Consider the following 19,197-nt stretch of genomic DNA (forward strand, 5'->3'; position numbering starts at 1 on the left):
CCCCAACCACAACGCCTAACACAAACCGTAACCCTGACTGTTAATTTAATGTAACCCTAACCTAAAATCTAACCCTGACCCTGAAACTAAACAGAACCCTTAAACTTAACCCTAACCCTAAACATAATCTTAACACTAACCTCAAAACGAACCCAAAGCTTAGCCATAACCCTAACCCTCCTCCTATCTTAAACTTCACCTTATCCCTAACCTAAAACTAACCCTAACTTTAACCTTAAAGAAAAAAAAACCCTACCCCTAAAGCTAACCCTAACCTTAACCTTAACCCACTTGTGACCCTAAACCGAACCTATACAATATCTCTGACCCTAACCCTCGCCCTAAACCTAATCCTAACCCTGAACCTAACCCTAACCTAACCTTAACCTAACTTTAAGCCTACCATAAACTTACTAACCCCTAAGCCTAACTCTAACCATAACCCTAGCCCTAACAGTAACACCCAAAACATTCACCTTAACTGTAAATGTAACTCTAACTCTTACCCTAACCCTAAACTTAACCCAATATATAACCCTACCCTAAACCTAACAGAAACACTAACCCCTAACCCTAACTCTAACCCTAATCCTTAGCCTAAACCTAAACTTAACGCTAAACCTAAACCTAAACACTCACCCTAACTCTAACCCTAACCCTAAACCAAACCCTCACCCTTAACCAAAATTTCACCCTAACCATAACACTAAACCTACCCTAACTTCATTCAAACCCTAACCCTAACACTAACCCCAACCCGAAACCTAAACATAAGCCTAACCCTGACCCTAACCTGATTCCAAACCCCAACCCTAAACCTCACGCTTAACACAAACTTCACGCTAACCCTAACGCTAAAACTAAAAAAAGAAACCTAAACATAACACTAAATCTCCCCCTGACCCCGACCCTAACCCTAATCCTAAGCATAAACCTAACCCTAACCCTAACTCTATCCCTAACCCTAACCGTAACACCCTAAAACATCAGCTTATCTGTAAACCTAACACTAACCCTCACACGAACCCCTAACCCTTTCCCCAACCCTAACCCTATCCCTAATCCTAGCCCTAACCCTGACCTAAACCTAACCCTTACCCTAACCCTAAAATTAACCCTAACCTTAACTCTATCCTAACCCTAACCCTAAACCTAACGATAACTCTAAACTTGACCCTAACCTTAACCCTGAACGCTAGCACTAACTCTAACTCTAAACCTAACCATAACCCTAACCTAGCAGTACCCTTTACTGTAAACCTAGACTTAACAGTAACCTTAGCCCTACCCTAAACCTAATCCTAACACTAACCTTAACCCTAACTCTAACTTTAACGCTAACACTCACTATTAACTGAAACTTCACCCTAACCATAAATCTAACTCTAAACCTAACCATAACAATTAACCTAAGCCCTCTCCTTAAGTGTAAACCTAACACTAACAGTCACCCTAAACCTTAACCGTATCCCCAACCCTAAACATAATGCTATCCCTAACCTGAAACCTAACCCTAACTCTTACACGAACAGTAACCCTATCTAATCCTAACCCTAACATTAACCCTAAACTTAAGCCTACCCTAACCATAAACCTAACCATAACACCCTAAACCTAACGCCTAACACTATCTATAATCCTAACCCTAATCCTAACCCTAATCCTAACCCTTATCCTAACCCTCACACTTAACCTGAACTTCACCCTAATCCTAACCCTATACCTAAATCTAACCCTAAAAATAACCCCTAACCCTAATCCAAACCCTAAACCTAACCTTAACACTAACGTGAACAAGAACCCAAACTCTAGCCCTAACCATAAAAATAACCCTCACCCTAGCCTAAACTTCATCCAAACACTAACCCTAACCTTAAACCTGAACCTAATCTAAACCCTTACCTTAAACCTAACTCTAAGCATAACGCTAGTCCATCTGTAACCCTAAACCTAACCCTTACAATAGCCCTGAACCTAACCCTAAACATAATCCTAATCCTAACCCTAACCCTAACTCTAACCTTGACCCTAAATAGGACACTAACTCTAATCCTAAACCTGGACGTAAACCTAAAACTTACCCTACACCTAACCCTAACCCTAAACCTAACCCTAACTCTAACTCTAACCCTAATCATAACACTTACCCTAAACCCTCACCTTAACTGTAAAACTAACTGTAACCCTCATTCTAACCCCTAACAGTATCCCCCAACCCTAACCCTAATGTTAACCCTAGCCCTAACCAGAACACTAACCTGAAACCTCTAAGCCCTAACGACAACCCTAACCCTAACCCAAACCCTAACCCCTAAGACAAAAGCCTAACCCAAACATTAACCCTAACTCTCACCCTAACTTTAACCCACAACCTAATCGTAAACCTAACCCTAACACTAAACCAAACCTAACCATGACCAGAACCACAACGCCTAACAAGAACCCTCACCCAAAACCTAACCCTAAACTCCACCTCTAACCCCTAACACCTTACCATAACCGTAATCCTAACGCTACCTAACCCTAACCCTAAACCTAACCCTCACCCTAACCACAATGCCTAACACCAATCATAACTCTAACTGTTACACTTAACAACTCTAACCTAAAATCTAACCCTAACCCTAAAACTAAACAGAACCCATAAACTTAACCCTCGCCCTAAACATAACCTTAACACTAACCTGAAAACGAACCCAAACTTTAGCCATAACACTAACCCTCACCCTATCTTAAACTTCACCCTATCCCTAACCTAATAAAAAAAAAAAAAAAAAAAAAAAAAACCTAATGCTAACCCTAAATTTAACCCTAAACCTACCCCTAATCGTAACCTTAACCTTAACCTTGGCCCACTTGGGACCCTCAACCTAACCCTTACAATATCTCTGACCCTAACCCTCGCCCTAAACCTAATCCTAACACTGACCCTAACACTAACCTAACCTTAACCTAACCTTAAGCCCCTCATAAACTTAAACCTAACCCTAACCCCTAACCCTAACTCTAACCCTAACCCTAGCCCTAACCCTAACCCTAACCGTAACACTTACCCAAAACCCTCACCTTAACTGTAATCATAACTCTAAGTCTTACTGTAACCCTTAACTTGACCCTAAGTATAACCCTATCCTAAACCTAACTGAAACACTAACCCCTAACCCTAATCCTTAGCCTAATCCTAAGCTTAACCCTAAACCTAAACCTAAACGCTCACCCTAACTCTAACCCTAACCCTAAGCCGAACCCTCACCCTTAACCAAAATTTCACACTAACCATAACCCTAAACCTACCCTAACTTCATTCAAACCCTAACCCTAACCAAAACTAACATTAACACTAAACATAACCCTAAACCTAAACCTGACCCTAACCCTGACCTGAACCTGAACCCTAACTCCAAACCCTAAACCTCACTCTTAACATAAACTTCACCCTAACACTAACCCTAAAACTAAACATAACACTAAATCTCACCCTAACCCTGACCCTAGCCCTAATCCTAACCATAAAACTAACCCTAAACTTAATACTAACCCTGAGCCTAACTCCAACTCTAACCCTAAAACTTACCGTACACACTCAGCTTAAATGGAAACCCAGCACTAACCCTCACCCTAACATCTAAACCTAACCCCAAACCTTACCCTAACCCTATCTCTAACCTTAACCTAGTCCTAAACCTAACCATGACTTAACCCTAACACTGAACCTAACCCTAACTCTAAACCTAACCTTAACACTAAACTTATTCCTAACCTTAACCCTAACAACTAACGCTAACCCTAAGTTCAACCCTCACCCTTAACTTAAACTTCATCCTAACCCTAACCCTCAACCAAACCCTAACCCTAAACCTAACCTTAACCCTAAACTTAATTTTAACCTTAACCCTAACCCTAACCACTAACACTAACCGTAAGCTCAACCCTCACCCTTAACTTAAACTTCATCCTAACCCTAACCCTCAACCAAACCCTAACCCTAAACCTAACCTTAACCCTAAACTTAATTTTAACCTTAACCCTAACCCTAACCACTAACACTAACCGTAAGCTCAACCCTCACCCTTAACTTAAACTTCATCCTAACCCTAACCCTAAACCAAACCCTAAACCTAACCCTATACCTGACCCTAACATTAACCCAAACACCTAAAACTAACCCTAACACTAACCCTAACCCTAAACCTAACCCTGACCTTAACCCAAACACCAAACCCTAACCCTTACCCTAACCCTCATCCTTAATCTAAACTTCACCCTAAAACTTAGCCTAACCATAACCCTAAAACTAAACCTAACCCTAAACTATCCCCTAACTCTAGCCCTAACCCTAAACCTAACACTAAGCCTGACTCAAACCCTAACCCTAAATGTAACACCCTAAAACGTCAGCTTAACTGTAAACCTAACGCTAACCCTCACACGAACCCCTAACCCTTTCCCTAACCCTAAAGCTATCCCTCATCCTAGCCCAAACCCTTACCTAAACCTAACCCTTACTCTAACCCTGAACTTAACCCTAACCTTAACTCTACCTTAACCCTAACCCTAAACCTAACAATAACTCTAACCCTAACCCTAACCCTAACCTATTCCTACCTTTTACCGTAAACCTAGCCTTAACCCTAAACTGACCCCTACCCTAACCCTAACCCTATACCTATCCCTAACACTAACCTTAAACCTACTCTAACCTTAACCTTAACCCTGACTATTAACTGAAAATTCACCCAAACCTAAGCCTAACTGTAACTCTAACCCTAACCATAACAATTACCATAACCCTCACATTAAGTGGAAACCTAAGCCTAGCCCTCACCCTAACCCTTAACCATATCCCCAACCCTAAACAAAACGCTATCTGCAACATTATCCCTAACCCTAACCTTAATACGAACAGTAACCCTAATCTAACCCTAACCCTAATATTAACCCTAAACTCAACCCTACCCTAACCATAAACCTAACCCTAACACCCTAAACCTAACGTCTAACACTATCTATACTCCTAACCCTATTTCTAACCCTCAACCTCAACCTAAACTTCACACTAACCCTAAACCAAAACCTACCGCTAACCCTAAACATAAACCCTAACCCTAACCGAACCCTAAACCTAACCTTAACACTAACCTGAACACAAACCCAAACTCTAGCCCTAACCATAAAAATAACCCTCACCCTATCCTAAACTTCATCCAAACACTAACCCTAACCTTAATCGTAAACCTAAACCTCACCCAAACCCTAACCTTAAACCTAACTCAAACCAGAAGGCTAGTCCATCAGTAACCCTAAACCGAAGACTTACAATAGCCTTGAACCTAACCCTAAACCTAATCCTAATCCTAATCCTAACCCTAGACCTAATCCTAACCCTAAACCTAAATCTAACCTTGATCCTAAATAGAACACTAACTCTAACCCAAAACCTGAACGTAAACCTAAATCTTACCCTACACCTAACTCTAACCCTAAACCTAACCCTAACTCTAACTCTAACCCTAATCATAACACTTACCCTAAACCCTCAACTTAACTGCAAAACTAACCGTGACCCTCACTCTAACCCCTAACCGTATCCCCAAAATCTAGCCCTAATGCTATCCCTAACCCCTGAAACCTGACACTAATGCTATCCCTAACACTAACCTGAAACCCCTGAGCCCTAACAATAACACTAACTGTAAACCAAAGCCTAACCCCAACACCAAAGCCTAACTCAAACCTTAACCCTAACTCTAACATTAACCCAAAATCTAATCAAAAACCTATCCCTAACCCTAAACCAAACCGAAATATGACCAGAACCACAATGCCTAACTGGAAACCTCACCCAAACCCTAACCCTAAACTACACCTCTAACCCCTAAGACCTTACGATAACCATAATCCTAACCCTACCCAAAACTAACTCTAAACCTAAACCTCACCCCAACCACAACGCCTAACACAACCATAACCCTAACCCTAAACGTAAAACTAAACTTAACCCTAACCTAAAATCTAACCCTAACCCTAAAACTAAACAGAACCCTTAAACTTAACCCTAACCCTAAACATAACCTTAACACTAACATGGAAACGAACCGAAACCTTAGCCATAACCCTAACCCTCACCCTATATGAAAATTCACCCTATCCCTAACCTATAGCTAACCCTAACTTTAACCCTAAACCTACCACTAATCCTAACCCTAACCTTAACCTTAGTAAACCTGTAACCCTAAACCTAACCCTTACAATAACTCTGACCCTAACCCTTGCCCTAAACCTGATTCTAATCCTAACCCTGACCCTAACCCTAACCTCACCTTAACCCTAACTTTAAGCCTACCATAAACTTAAACCTAACCCTAACCCCTAACCCAAACTCTAACCCTACACCTAGCCCTAGCCCTAAATGTAACACTTACCCAAAACCCTCACCTTAACTGTAAATGTAAACCTAACTCTTTCCCTAACCCTAAACTTAACCGTAATTATAATCCTACCCTAAACCTAACTGAAACACTAACCCCGAACCCTAACTCTAACCCTAATCCTTAGCCAAAACCTAACCTTAACCCTAAACCGAACCCTAACCACTAACCCTAACTCTAACCCTAACCCGAAACCGAACCCTCACCCTTAACCAAAATTTCACCCGAACCATAACCCTAAACCTACCATAACTTCATTCAAACCCTAACCCTAAGCAAAATTAACACTAAACCTAACCCTAACCATACACCTAAACCTAACCTTAAAGCTGACTCTAACCTGAACCCTAAACTCTAACCCTAAACCTGACCCTAACATTAACCCAAACACCTAACCCTAACCCTCATCCTTAACCTAAACTTCACCCTAAACCTAAGCCTAACCCACTATCCGCTAACTCTAGCCCTAACCCTAACTCTAACCCTAACCCTAAGCATAACACCCTAAAACATCAGCTTAATGTAAAAATAACTCTAACCCTCAACGAACCCCTAACGCTTTCCCTAACCCTAACCCTATCCCTCATCCTAACCCTAACCCTGACCTAAACCTAACCCTTACCCTAACCCTAAACTTAACCCTAACCTTAACTCTACCCAAACCCTAACCCTAAACCTAACATTAACTCTAAACCTGACCCAAACCCTAACCCTAAACCCTAGCACTAACTCTAAACCTAACCCTAACCCTAACCCTAGCCTAGCACTACCCTTTACCGTAAACCTAGCCTTAACCCTAACCTGACCCCTACCCTAACCCTAACCCTAAACCTAACCCTAACACTAACTTTAACCCTAACTCTAAGCTAAACCCTAGCCCCCACTATTAACTGAAACTTCACCCTGACACTAACTCGAACTCTAACCCTAACCGTAAAAATTACCCTAAACCCTCACATTAACTGTAAACCTAAACCTAACCCTCACCATAACCCCAACCCTCACACTAACCCCTAACTGTATTCCCAACCCTAAAGTTAATGCTATCCCTAACCCTAACCCGAAAAGTAACCCTAATCTAACACTAACCCTAACATTAACCCTAAAGTTAACTCTACTCTAACCCTAAACCTAACCCTAACACCCTAAACCTAACCTCTAACACTAACTATAATCCTAAACCTAATCCTAAACCTTATCCTATCCCTCACCCTTAACCTAAACTTCACATTAACCATAAACATAAAACTAACCCTGCCGCTAAAAATAACCCCTAACCCTAACCCGAACCCTAAACCTAACCTTAACACCAACCTGAACACAAACCCAAACTCTAGCCCTAACCCTAAAAGTAACCCTCACCTTATGCTAAACTTCATCCAAACCCTAACCCTGACCTTAACCCTAAACCTAAACCTAACCCAAACCCTAACCTTAAACCTGACTCTAACCATAAAGCTAGTCCATCTGTAACCCTAAACCTAAGCCTTACAATAGCCCTGAACCTATCCCTAAACCTACTCCTAATCCTAACCCTAACCCTAACTCTAACCTTGACCCTAAATAGAACACTAACTCTAACCCTAAACCTGGACTTAAACCTAAAACTTACCCTACACCTAACCCTAACCCTAACTCTAACCCAATCATAACCCTTACCCTAAAACCTCACCTTAACTGTAAAACTAGCCGTAACCCTCACTCTAACCCCTAACCGTATCCCCAAAACCTAACCCTAATGCTATCCCTAACCCCTGAAACCTAACCCTAATGCTGTCCCTAACACTAACCTGAAACCCCTGAGCCCTAATGATAACCCTAACCCTAACCCAAACCCTAACCCCAACACCAAAGCCTAACCCTAACTCAAACTCTAACCCGAAATCTAATCATGAACCTAACCCTAACCCTAAACCAAACCTAACCATGACCAGAACCACAATGCCTAACCGAAACCCTCACCCAAACCCTAACCCTAAACTACACCTCTAACCCCTAACATCTTACCATAACCATAATCCTAACCCTACCCAACCCTAACCCTAACCCTCACCCCAACCACAATGCCTAACACAAACCGTAACCCTAACCCTAAGCGTAACACTGAACATAAACCTAACCTAAAATCTACCCCTAACCCTAAAAGTAAACAGAACCCATAAACTTAATCCTAACCCTAAACATAACCGTAACACTAACCTGAAAAACTCAACCAAACCTTAGCCATAACAATAACCCTCACCCTATCTTAAACTTCAAAAAAAAAAATTTATTATTTTTATCTTAAACTTCACTCTATCCTTAATCCAAATCTCACCCTAAGTATAACCCTAACCCTAACCCTACCCCTAAACCTAACCCTAACCTTAACCTTGGCCCACCTGTAACCCTAAACCTAACCCTTAAAATAACACTGACCCTAACCCTCACCCTAAACCTAATCTAATCCTAACCTTGACCCTAAACCTAACCAAACCTTAACCCTAACTTTACCCTACCATAAACTTAAACCTGACCCTAACCCGTAACCCTAACTCTAACCCTAACCCGAGCCCTGAACTAACCCCAACTCTAACCATAACAATTACCCAAACCCTCACCTTAACTCTAAACATAACTCTAACTCTTAACCTAAACCTAAACATAACCCTACCCTAAACCTAACCAAAACACTAACACCTAACTCTAAACCTAAACCTGAGCTTTAGCCTAAACCTAACCTTAACGCTAAACCTAAACCTAACCACTAATCTAGCCCTAACCCGAAGTCTGACCCTAAACCAAAACCTCAACCTTAACCAAAACTTCACCCTAACCATAACCCTAAACCTACCCTAACTTCATTCAAACCATAACCCTAACCAAAACAAAAACAAACTGTAAACCTAACCCTAACCCCTAACCCTAACCCTCATGCTTAACAGAAACTTCACCCTAACCCTAACCCTAAAATTAAACATAACATGAAATCTCCCCCTGATCCTGACCCAAACCCTAACCCTAATCCTAAACATAAACCTAATCCTAACCCTAAACTTAAACCTAACCGTGGAACTAACTCTAAGTCTAATCCTTATCCTAACCCTAAATCTTAACCTACCCACTCAGCTTAAATAGAAACCTAGCACTAACCCTCACCCTAACCCCAAACCTTAATCTAACCCATTCTCTAACCTTAACCTAGTTTAGGAAACCGAACCATGACTTAAACCTAACACTCACCCTAAACCTAACTTTACCCCTGAAACTAATCCTAAACTTAACCCTAATCTTAATCGCTAACTATAAGCTCAAACCTCACCCTTAACTTAAACTTCACCCTAAACCTAACCCTAACCCTAAACCAAACCCTAACCCTAACTCTAAACCTGACCCTAACATTAACACAAACACCTAACCCTAACCCTAACACTAAGCCTAACCCTAAACCTAACCCTAACCTTAACCGAAACACCTAAACCTAACCCACATCCTTAACCTAAACTTCACCATAAACAGAAGCCTAACATTAACCCTAAAACTAAACCTAAAAAAAATAACCTAAACTATCCCCTAAATCTAGCCCTAACGCTAAACCTATTCCTAACACTAACTCTAACCCTGACACTAACCGTAACACCGAAAATATCAGCTTAGGTGTAAACCTAAGACTAACCTTCACACGAACCCCTAACCCTTTCCCTAACCCTAACCTTATCCCTAATCCTAACAGTAACCCTGACCTAAACCTAACCCTTACCCTAACGCTAAACTTACCCTTAACCTTAACTCTACCCTAAACCTAAAAAAAACTCTAAACCTGACCCTACCCCTTACCTTAAACCCTACCACTAGCTCTAACTCTAAACCTAAACCTAAACCTAACCCTAACCTAGCCCTACCCTTTACCGTAAACCTAGCCTTAACCCTGACCTTACCCCTACCCTAACACTAACCCTAACACTAACCTTAACCCTAACTCTAATCTTAACCCTAACCCTCACTATTAACTGAAACTTCACCCTAACCCTAACCCAAACTCGAACCCTAACTATAACACTTACCCTAAGCCCAAACCTTAACAGTAAACCTAAACCTAACCCTCACCCTAACCCCCACCCTGACCCTAACCCCTAACCGTATCCCCAACCCTAAACCTAATGCTATCCCTAACCCTATCCCTAACCCAAACACGAACATTAACACTAATCCAACCCTAACTCTAACATTAACCCTAATCTTAACACTACCCTAACCATAAACCTAACCCTAACATCCTAAATCTAACCTCTAACACTAACTATAATCCTAACCCTAATCCAAACCCTTATCCTAACCCTCACCCTTAACCTAAACTTCACACTAACCCTAAACCAAAACGTAACACTAACCCTAAACATAACCCCTAACCCTAACCCGAACCCTAAACCTGACCTTAACGCTAACCTGAACACAAACCCAAACTCTAGCCCTAACCATAAAAATAACCCTCACCCTATCCTAAACTTCATCCAAACCCTAACCCTAACCTTAACCGTAAACCTAAACCTAATACAAACCCTAACCTTAAACCTACCTCTAACCATAACTCTAGTCCATCTGTAACCCTAAACCTAACCCTTACAATAGCCCTGAACCTAACCCTAAACCTAATCCTAGCCCGAGACCTAATCCTAACCCTAACCCTAACTCTAACCTTGACCTAAATAGAACACTAACTCTAACCCTGAACCTGGACCTAAAACTAAATCTTCCCCTACACCGAACCCTAACCCAAAACCTTACTCTAACTCTAACCCTAATCATAACACTAATCCTAAACCCTCACCTTAACTGTAAAACTAAAGGTAACCCACACCCTAACCCTTAACCGTATCCCCCCGGCATAACTCTAATGCTATCCCTAAACTTAACCCTAAAACTAAACTGAAACCCCTGAGCCCTAGCGATAACCCTAACTCTAACCCAGACCCTAACCCCTAACACCAAAGCCTAACCCAAACCTTAACCCTAACTCTCACCCTAACTCTAACACTAGCCCGAAACCTAATCATAAACCTAACCCTAACCCTAAACCAAACCGAACCATGACCAGAACCACAATGCCTAACCGGAGCCCACCCCCAAACCCTAACCCTAAACTACACCTCTAACCCCTAACACCTTACCATAACCATAATCCTAACCCTACCCAACCCTAACCCTAAACCTAACCCTCACCCCAACCACAATGCCTAACACAAACTGCGACCCTAACCCTAACCGTAACACTAAACTTAACCCTAACCTAAAATCTAATGTTATCCCTAAAACTAAACAGAACCTGTAAACTTAACCCTACCCCTAAACATAACCTTAACAGTAACCTGAAAACTAACCCAAACCTTAGCCATACCCCTAACCCTAACCCTCACCCTAACTTAAACTTCACCCTATCACTAACTTAAAGCTCACCCTAAATTTAACCCTAACCCTACACCTAAACCTAACCCTAACCTTAACCTTGGCCCACCTGTCATACCCTAGACCTAACCCTTACAATAACTCTGACAATAACCCTCACCCTTACCCTAACCCTAACCCTAACTGTAACCCTTACCCTTAACCTAAACTTCACACTAACCCTAAACCTAAACGTAACCCTAACCCGAAACATAACCCCTAACCCTAATCCGAACCCTAAACCTAACCTTAATACTAACCTGAACACAAACTCAAACTCTAGCCCTGATCCTAAAAATAACCCACACCATATCCTAAACTTCATCCAAACCCTAACCCTAACCCTAACCCTAAATCTAAATCTAACCCAAACCCTAACCTTAAACCTAACTCTAACCATAACGCTAGTCCACATTTAACCCTAAACCTAACCCTTACAATAGCCCTGAACCTAACTATAACCCTTACCCAAAACCCGAAACCGAAGCCTAACCTGAACCCTAACCCGAACCCTAAACCCAAACACTATCGCTAGCCCTAGCCCTAGGCACCACCCCAAGTCCTAGCCCTAACCCTAACACTAACTCGAACCCTAAAACCTAACCCTAAACATTAAACCTAACCCGAACACTGAGAACTAACCCTAAACCTAACCGCTAACCCTAACCCCAAACCCTAAACCCTAACACTAACCCTAACACTAACCATAAACCCTAACCCTCAACCGTAATCCTAAGCCTAACCCAGACTCTAACCCTAACCCTAAACTCTAGCCCTAAAACCCTAGCCCTAGACCTAGCCCTAACACCAAGCCCTAGCCCTAGCCCTAACCCTAACCCTAACCCCTAACCCCTAACCCTAACTCTAACCCTAACCCTAAACCCTAAATCCTAACCCTAATCCCAAACCCTAAACCTAACCCTGACCCTAACCCCTAACCCTGACCCAGACCCGGACCCTGACCCTAAACCCTGACAATGACCCTAAACCCTGACCATGACCCTAACCCTGACCATGACCCTACTCTGACCCTAAACCCTGACCCTGACCCTAAACTCTAACACTAAACACTAAACCCTAACCCCTAGCCCTAACCCGTAGCCCTAACCTTACCCCAACCCTATCCCTAAACCCTAACCCAAAAACAAAACCTAAACCTAACCCTGACACTAACCCCTAACCCTGACCCTGACCATAAATCCTGACCATGACCCTAAACCATGACCATGACCCTAACCCTGACCCTGACCCTAAACCCTGACCCTGACCCTAAACTCTAACACTAAACCCTAAAACCTAAACTTAACCCCTAAACCCGATCCCTAACCATAACCCTAACACTAAACTAAACCCTAAACCCTAACCCAAACCCTAACATGTGTAGGGAGTGAGGAGGTGGGAGGGACTAGGCTGGGCCCTGTGAAGGGAGTCAGGAGGTGGAAGAGACCATGCAGGGCCCTGTATAGGGAGTTAGAGACCAGGCAGGGCACTGTACAGGGAGCAAGATGGTGGGACAAAACAGACAGAAACCTGTGTAGGGAGTGAAGAGCTGAGAGACCAGAGACCTTTGCAGGGATTGAGGAGGTGGGTGAGACCAGGCAGGGCCCTGTGTAGGGAGTGAGGAGGTGGGAGATACCAGGCACAGCCCTGAGTAGGGAGTGAGGAGATGGAAGAGACCAGGCAAGGACAGGTGTAGGAAGTGAGGAGGTGGGAGGGACCAGGAAGCGCCCTGTGTAGGGAGTGAGGATGTGGAAGAGAACAGGCAGAGAACTGTGCAGGGAGTAAGGAGGTGGGACAGACCAGGCAGAGACCTTTACAGGGATGGAGGAGGTGGGAGAAAACAGGCAGGGCCCTGAGTAGGGAGTGAGGAGGTGGGAGAGGCCAGGCAGGGACCTGTGTAGGCAAGTAGGCATTAGGAGAGACCAGGCACAGCCCTGTGTAGGGAGTGAGGAGGTGAGAGAGACCAGGTAGGATGCTGTGTAAAGAGTGAGGATGTAAGAGAGACTAGGCAGGGCCCTGTGTAGGAGGTGAGGAGGTGGGAGAGACCAAGAAGGGACCTGTGTAAAGAGTGAAGATGTAGGAGAGGCCAGGCAGAGACCTGAGTAGGGAGTGAGGAGGTGGGAGAGAATAGGCAGAAACCTGTGTAGGGAGTGAGAAGATGGTAGACAGCAGGCAGGGCCCTGTGTAGGGAGTGAAAAGGTGGGAGAACCATTCAGAGACCTGCATAGGGAGTGAGGAGTTGGGAGAGACCAGGCAGGGTCCTATGTAGGGAGTGAGTTGGCCAAGATTAGGAATGTCCCTGTGTGGAGTAATGATATGGGAGAGACCAGGCAGGGCCCTGTGCAGGGAGTTAGGAGGTGGGAGAGAACAGGCAGAGAAGAGTGTAGGGAGTGAGGAGGTGGGAAAGACCAGGCAGGGCCCTGTGTATAGAGAAGATGGGAGACACCAGACAGGGCCCTGTGTAGGGAGTGAAGAAGAGGGAGAACCAGGCAGAGTCCTGCTTAGGGAGTGAGGATGTGGGAGAGACCAGGCAGAGCCCTGTGTAAGGAGTGATGAGGTGGGAGAGGCCAAGCAGCATCCTGTGCAGGGTGTGAGGGAGAGGGAGCATCCAGGAAGGGCCCTGTGCAGGGAGCTAGGTGTTGGGAGAGACCACACAGGTCCTGTGTAGGGAATGAGAATGTGCCAGAGAACAGGCAGGGCCCTGGGTAGGGAGTGAGGAGGTGAGAGAGACCAGGCACAGCCCTGTGTAGGAAGAGAAAGGAGGTTGGAAATACCAGGCAAGACCCTGTGTAGGGAGAGAAGAGGTGGGAGAGAACATGCAGAGACCCTTGTAGGGAATGAGCAGGTGGGAGAAACCATGCAGAGACCTGTGTAGGGACTGAGCAGGTGGGAGAGACCAGGCAGGGCACTGTGTAGGTAGTCAGGTTGTGAGAGACAACAGGCAGGGCCCTGTGTAGATAGTCAGATTGTGAGAGAGACCAGGCAGGGCCCTGTGTAGGGAGTGAGGATGTGGGAGAGACCAGGAAGGTACCTGTGTAGGGAGTGAGGATGTGGGAGATAAAAGGCAGAAACCTGTGTATTAAGTAGGGAGGTAGGACAGAACAGGCAGACACCTTTATAGGGATTGAAGAGGTGGGAGAGACCAGGCAGGGCAGTGTGTAGGGGGTGAGGAGGTGGGAGAAACAAGGCAGGGCCCTGTGTAGGGAGTGAGGAGGTGGGAGAGAACAGACAGAGACATATGTAGGGAGTAAGCAGAAGGGAGACACCAGGCAGTGCCTTCCATAGAGAGGGAGGAGGATGGACAAACCAGGCAGGGCCCTGTGTAGGGAGCAAGGAGGTGGGAGAAAGCAGGCAGACACCTGTGTAGGGAGTGAGGAGCTGGGAGAGACCTGTGTATGGAGTGAGGAGGTTGGAGGGAACAGGCAGGGCCCTGTGTAGGCAGTAAGGAGGTGAGAGAGGCCAGTCAGGGCCCTGTATAAGGATTGAAGAGGTGTCAGATGAGGCAGGACCCTGTTTAGGGAGTGAGGAGGTGGGAGAGTAGGCAGGGCCATGTACAGGGATTGAGGATATGGGAGATAAAAGGCAGAGACCTGTGTAGGGAGCGAGGAGGTGGGAGAGACCAGGCAGGGTCCTGTGTAGGTCCTGAGGAGGTGGAGAGACCAGGCAAGGTCCTGTATAGGGAGTGAGGATGCAGGAGAGAACAGGCGGAGACTTGTGCAGGGATTGAGGAGGTGGGAGAGACCAGGTAAAGATCTGTGAAGAGACTGAGGATGTGGGAAAGACCTGGCAGGGTCCTGTGTAGGGAGTGAGTATCTTGGAGAGAAGAGGAAGAGACCTGTGTAGGGATTGAGAAGGTGGAGAGACAAGGCAGGGCCCTGTGTAGGCAGTAAGTAGGTGAGAGAGGTCACTCAGGGCACTGTATAAAGATTGAAGAGGTGGCAGATGAGGCAGGGCCCTGTGTAGGGAGTGAGGAGGTGGGAGAGACCAGGGAGGGCCCTGTGTAGGGAGTGAGGAGGTGGGAGAAACAAGCCAGGGTCTTGTGTAGGGAGTGAGGCGATGGGAGACACCAGGCAGGGCCCTGTATAGGGAGTGCGGAGATGGGAGAAAACAAGCAGGGCTCTGTGTAGGGAGTGAGGAGAAGGGAGATAACAGCCAGGAACACAGTGCAGGGACTGAGAAGGTGGGAGAGATAAGGCAGGACCCTGTGTAGGGAGTGAGGATGTGGAAGAAACCAGGCAGGGCCCTATACAGAGTAAGGAGTTGGAAAGAACAGGCAGGGCCTTGTTTAGGGAGTGTTAAGGTGGGAGAGACCATCAGGGCCCTGTATAGGGAGTGAGGGGGTGTAAGAAACCAGTCAGGGCCCTGTGTAGGGATTGAGGAGGTGGCAGAGACCTGGCAGGACCCTGTTTAGGGAGTGAGGAGGTGGGAGAGACCATCAGGGCCTTTTTTAGGGAGTGAGGAGGTGGTAGAGACCATAAGGGACCTGCTTAGGGAGTGAGGATGTGGGAGGGACCATCAGAGCTCTGTTTAGGAATTGAGGAGGTGGGAGAACCAGGCAGATTCCTGCCTAGGGAGTGAGAAGGTGGGAGAGGACATGCAGAGCCCTGTGTAGGGAGTGAGGAGGTGGGGGAGACCAGGCAAAGACCTGTGAAGGGATTGAGGAGGTGGGAGAGACCTGGCAGTGCCCTGTGTAGGGAGTGAGTATCTTGGAGAGAAGAGGCAGAGACCTGTGTAGGGGTTGAGCAGGTGGAGAGACCAGGCAGGGCCCTGTGTAGGGAGTCAGGAGGTAGAAGAGACCACATAGGACACTGTGTACAGAGTGAGGATGTGGGAGAGACCTGGAAGGGCTGTGTGTAGGGAATAAGGAGGTGGAGATACCAGGCAGGGCCCTGAGTAGGGAGTAAGGAGGTGGAGATACCAGGCAGAGCCCTGGGTAGGGAATGAGGAGGTAGGAGAGATCATCAGGGCTCTGTGCAGGGAGTGAGGAGGTGGGAGAGACAAGGGAGGGCCCTGTGTAGGGAGTGAGGAGGTGGCAGAGATCATCAGGGCCCTGTAAAGGGAGTGAAGAGGTGGGAGAGACCACCCAGATACCAGTGTAGGGACTGAGGAGGTGGGAGAGACCAGCCAGGGCCCAGTGAAGGGAGTGAGGAGGTGGGAGGTAAGAGGCAGAAAACAGTGTGGGGAGTGAGGAGGTGGGAGAGATAATGCTGGACCCTGTGTAGGGAGTGAGGATGAAGAAGAACCCAGGCCGGGCACTGAGTAGGGCGTGAAGAGTTGAAAAGACCAGGCAGGGCCCTGTTTAGGAAGTGAGGAGGTGGGAGAGATCATCAGGGCCCTGTTTAGGGAGTGAGGAGGTGGGAGAGACAATCAGGGCCCTGTTTAGGGAATTAGCAGGTGTGAGAGACCAGGCAGGGCCCTGTGCAGGGAGTTAGGAGGTGAGAGAGAACAGGCAGAGAAGAGTGTATGGAGTGAGGAGGTGGGAAAGACCAGGCAGAGCCCTGTGTACAGAGGGAGGAGGTGGGAAAGACCAGGCAGGGCCCTGTGTATAGAGAAGATGGGAGACACCAGACAGGGCCCTGTGTAGGGAGTGAGGAAGAGGGAGAACCAGGCACAGTCCTGCTTAGGGAGTGAGGTGTTGGGAGAGACCATGCAGGTCCTGTGTAGGGAGTGAGAATGTGCCAGAGACCAGGCAGGGCCCTGTGTAGGGAGTGAGGAGGTGAGTGAGATCAGGCAGGGCCTTGTGTAGGGAGGGAGGAGGTTGGAAATACCAGGCAAGACCCTGTGTAGGGAGTGAGGAGGTGGGAGAGAACATGCAGAGACATTTGCAGGGAATGGGGAGGTGGGAGAAACCATGCAGAGACCTTTGTAGGGACGGAGGAGGTGGGAGAGACCAGGCAGGGCCCTGTGTAGGGAGTGAGGATGTGGGAGAGACCAGGCAGGGTCCTGTGTAGGGAGTGAGAGACCAGGCAGGGCCCTGTGTGGGGAGTGAGGTGGTGGGAGAGAACAGACAGAGACCTATGCAGGGAGTGAAGAGGTGAGAGACCAGACAAAGACCTTTGTAGGGATTGAGGAGGTGGGAGAGACCAGGCCGGGCCTGTGTAGGGCAGAAGGAGGCTGGAGATACCAGGCAGGGCCCTGAGTAAGGAATGAGAAGATGGGAGAGACCAGGCAGGGGCAGGTGTAGGGAGTGAGGTGGATGGAGAGACCAGGAAGGTCCCTGTGTAGTGAGTGAGGATGTGAGAGTTAAAAGGCAGAAACCTGTGTAGGGAGTAAGGAGATGGGACAGAACAGGCAGAGAACTTTATAGGGATTGAAGAGGTGGGAGAGACCAGGCAGGGCAGTGCGTAGGGGGTGAGGAGTTGGAAGATACCAGGCAGGGCCCTGTGTCTAGGGAGTGAGGAGGTGGGAGAGAACAGGCAGGGCCCTGAGTAGGAGAGTGAGGAGGTGGGAGAGATCATCAGGGCTCTGTAAAGGGAGTGGGGAGGCGGAAGAGACCACCCAGATACCTGTGTAGGGACTGAGGAGGTGGGAGAGAACAGGCAGAGCCCTGTGTAGGGAGTCAGGATGTGGGAGAGACCACGCAGGGACCTGTGCATGGAGTGAGGAGATGGGAGACAACAGGTACAGCCATGTGTAGGGAGGGAGGAGGTGAAAGAGAGAGCCAGGGCCCAGTGAAGGGAGTGAGGAGGTGGGAGAGAACATCAGGGCCCTTTGTAGTAAGTGAGGAGGAGGGAGAAAAGAGGCTAACACTTGTGTATGTAGTAAGGAGGTGGGAAAGACCACCCAGAGACCTGTGTAGGGATTGAGGACTGGGAGAGAACAGGCAGAGAACTGTGTAGGGAGTGAGGAGGTAGGAGAGACCAGGCAGGGCCCTGTGTAGGGAGTGAAGAGGTGGGAGAACCAGGCAGAGTCCTGCATAGGGAGTGAGAAGGTGGGAGAGGAGAGGCAGAGCCCTGGGTAGGGAGTGAGGAGGTGGGATTGACTAGGGAGGACCCTGTTTAGGGTGTGAGGAGGCGGAAGATTCCAGGCAGGGCCCTTTGTAGGGAGTGAGGTGTTGAGAGAGACCAGGCAGGGCCCTGTGTAGGGCCTGAGGAGGTTAGAAGCACCAGGCAGGGCCCTGAGTAGGGAGTGAGGAGGTGGGAGAGGACAGGCAGGGCCTTGTATACAGAGTGAGGAGTTGGGAAAGACCAATCAAATACCTGAGTAGGGAGTCAGGAGGTGGGAGAGATCAGGCAGAGCCCTGTGTAGGAAGTGAGGAGGTGGGAAAGACCATGCAGGGAGCTGTATAGGGAGGGAGCATGTGGGAGAGACAAGGCAGGGTCCTGTGTAGGGAGTGAGGAGGCAATAG

Source organism: Elephas maximus, chromosome 1, assembly GCF_024166365.1.
Source record: "Elephas maximus indicus isolate mEleMax1 chromosome 1, mEleMax1 primary haplotype, whole genome shotgun sequence".
In the NCBI taxonomy this organism is placed as follows: Eukaryota; Metazoa; Chordata; class Mammalia; order Proboscidea; family Elephantidae; genus Elephas; species Elephas maximus.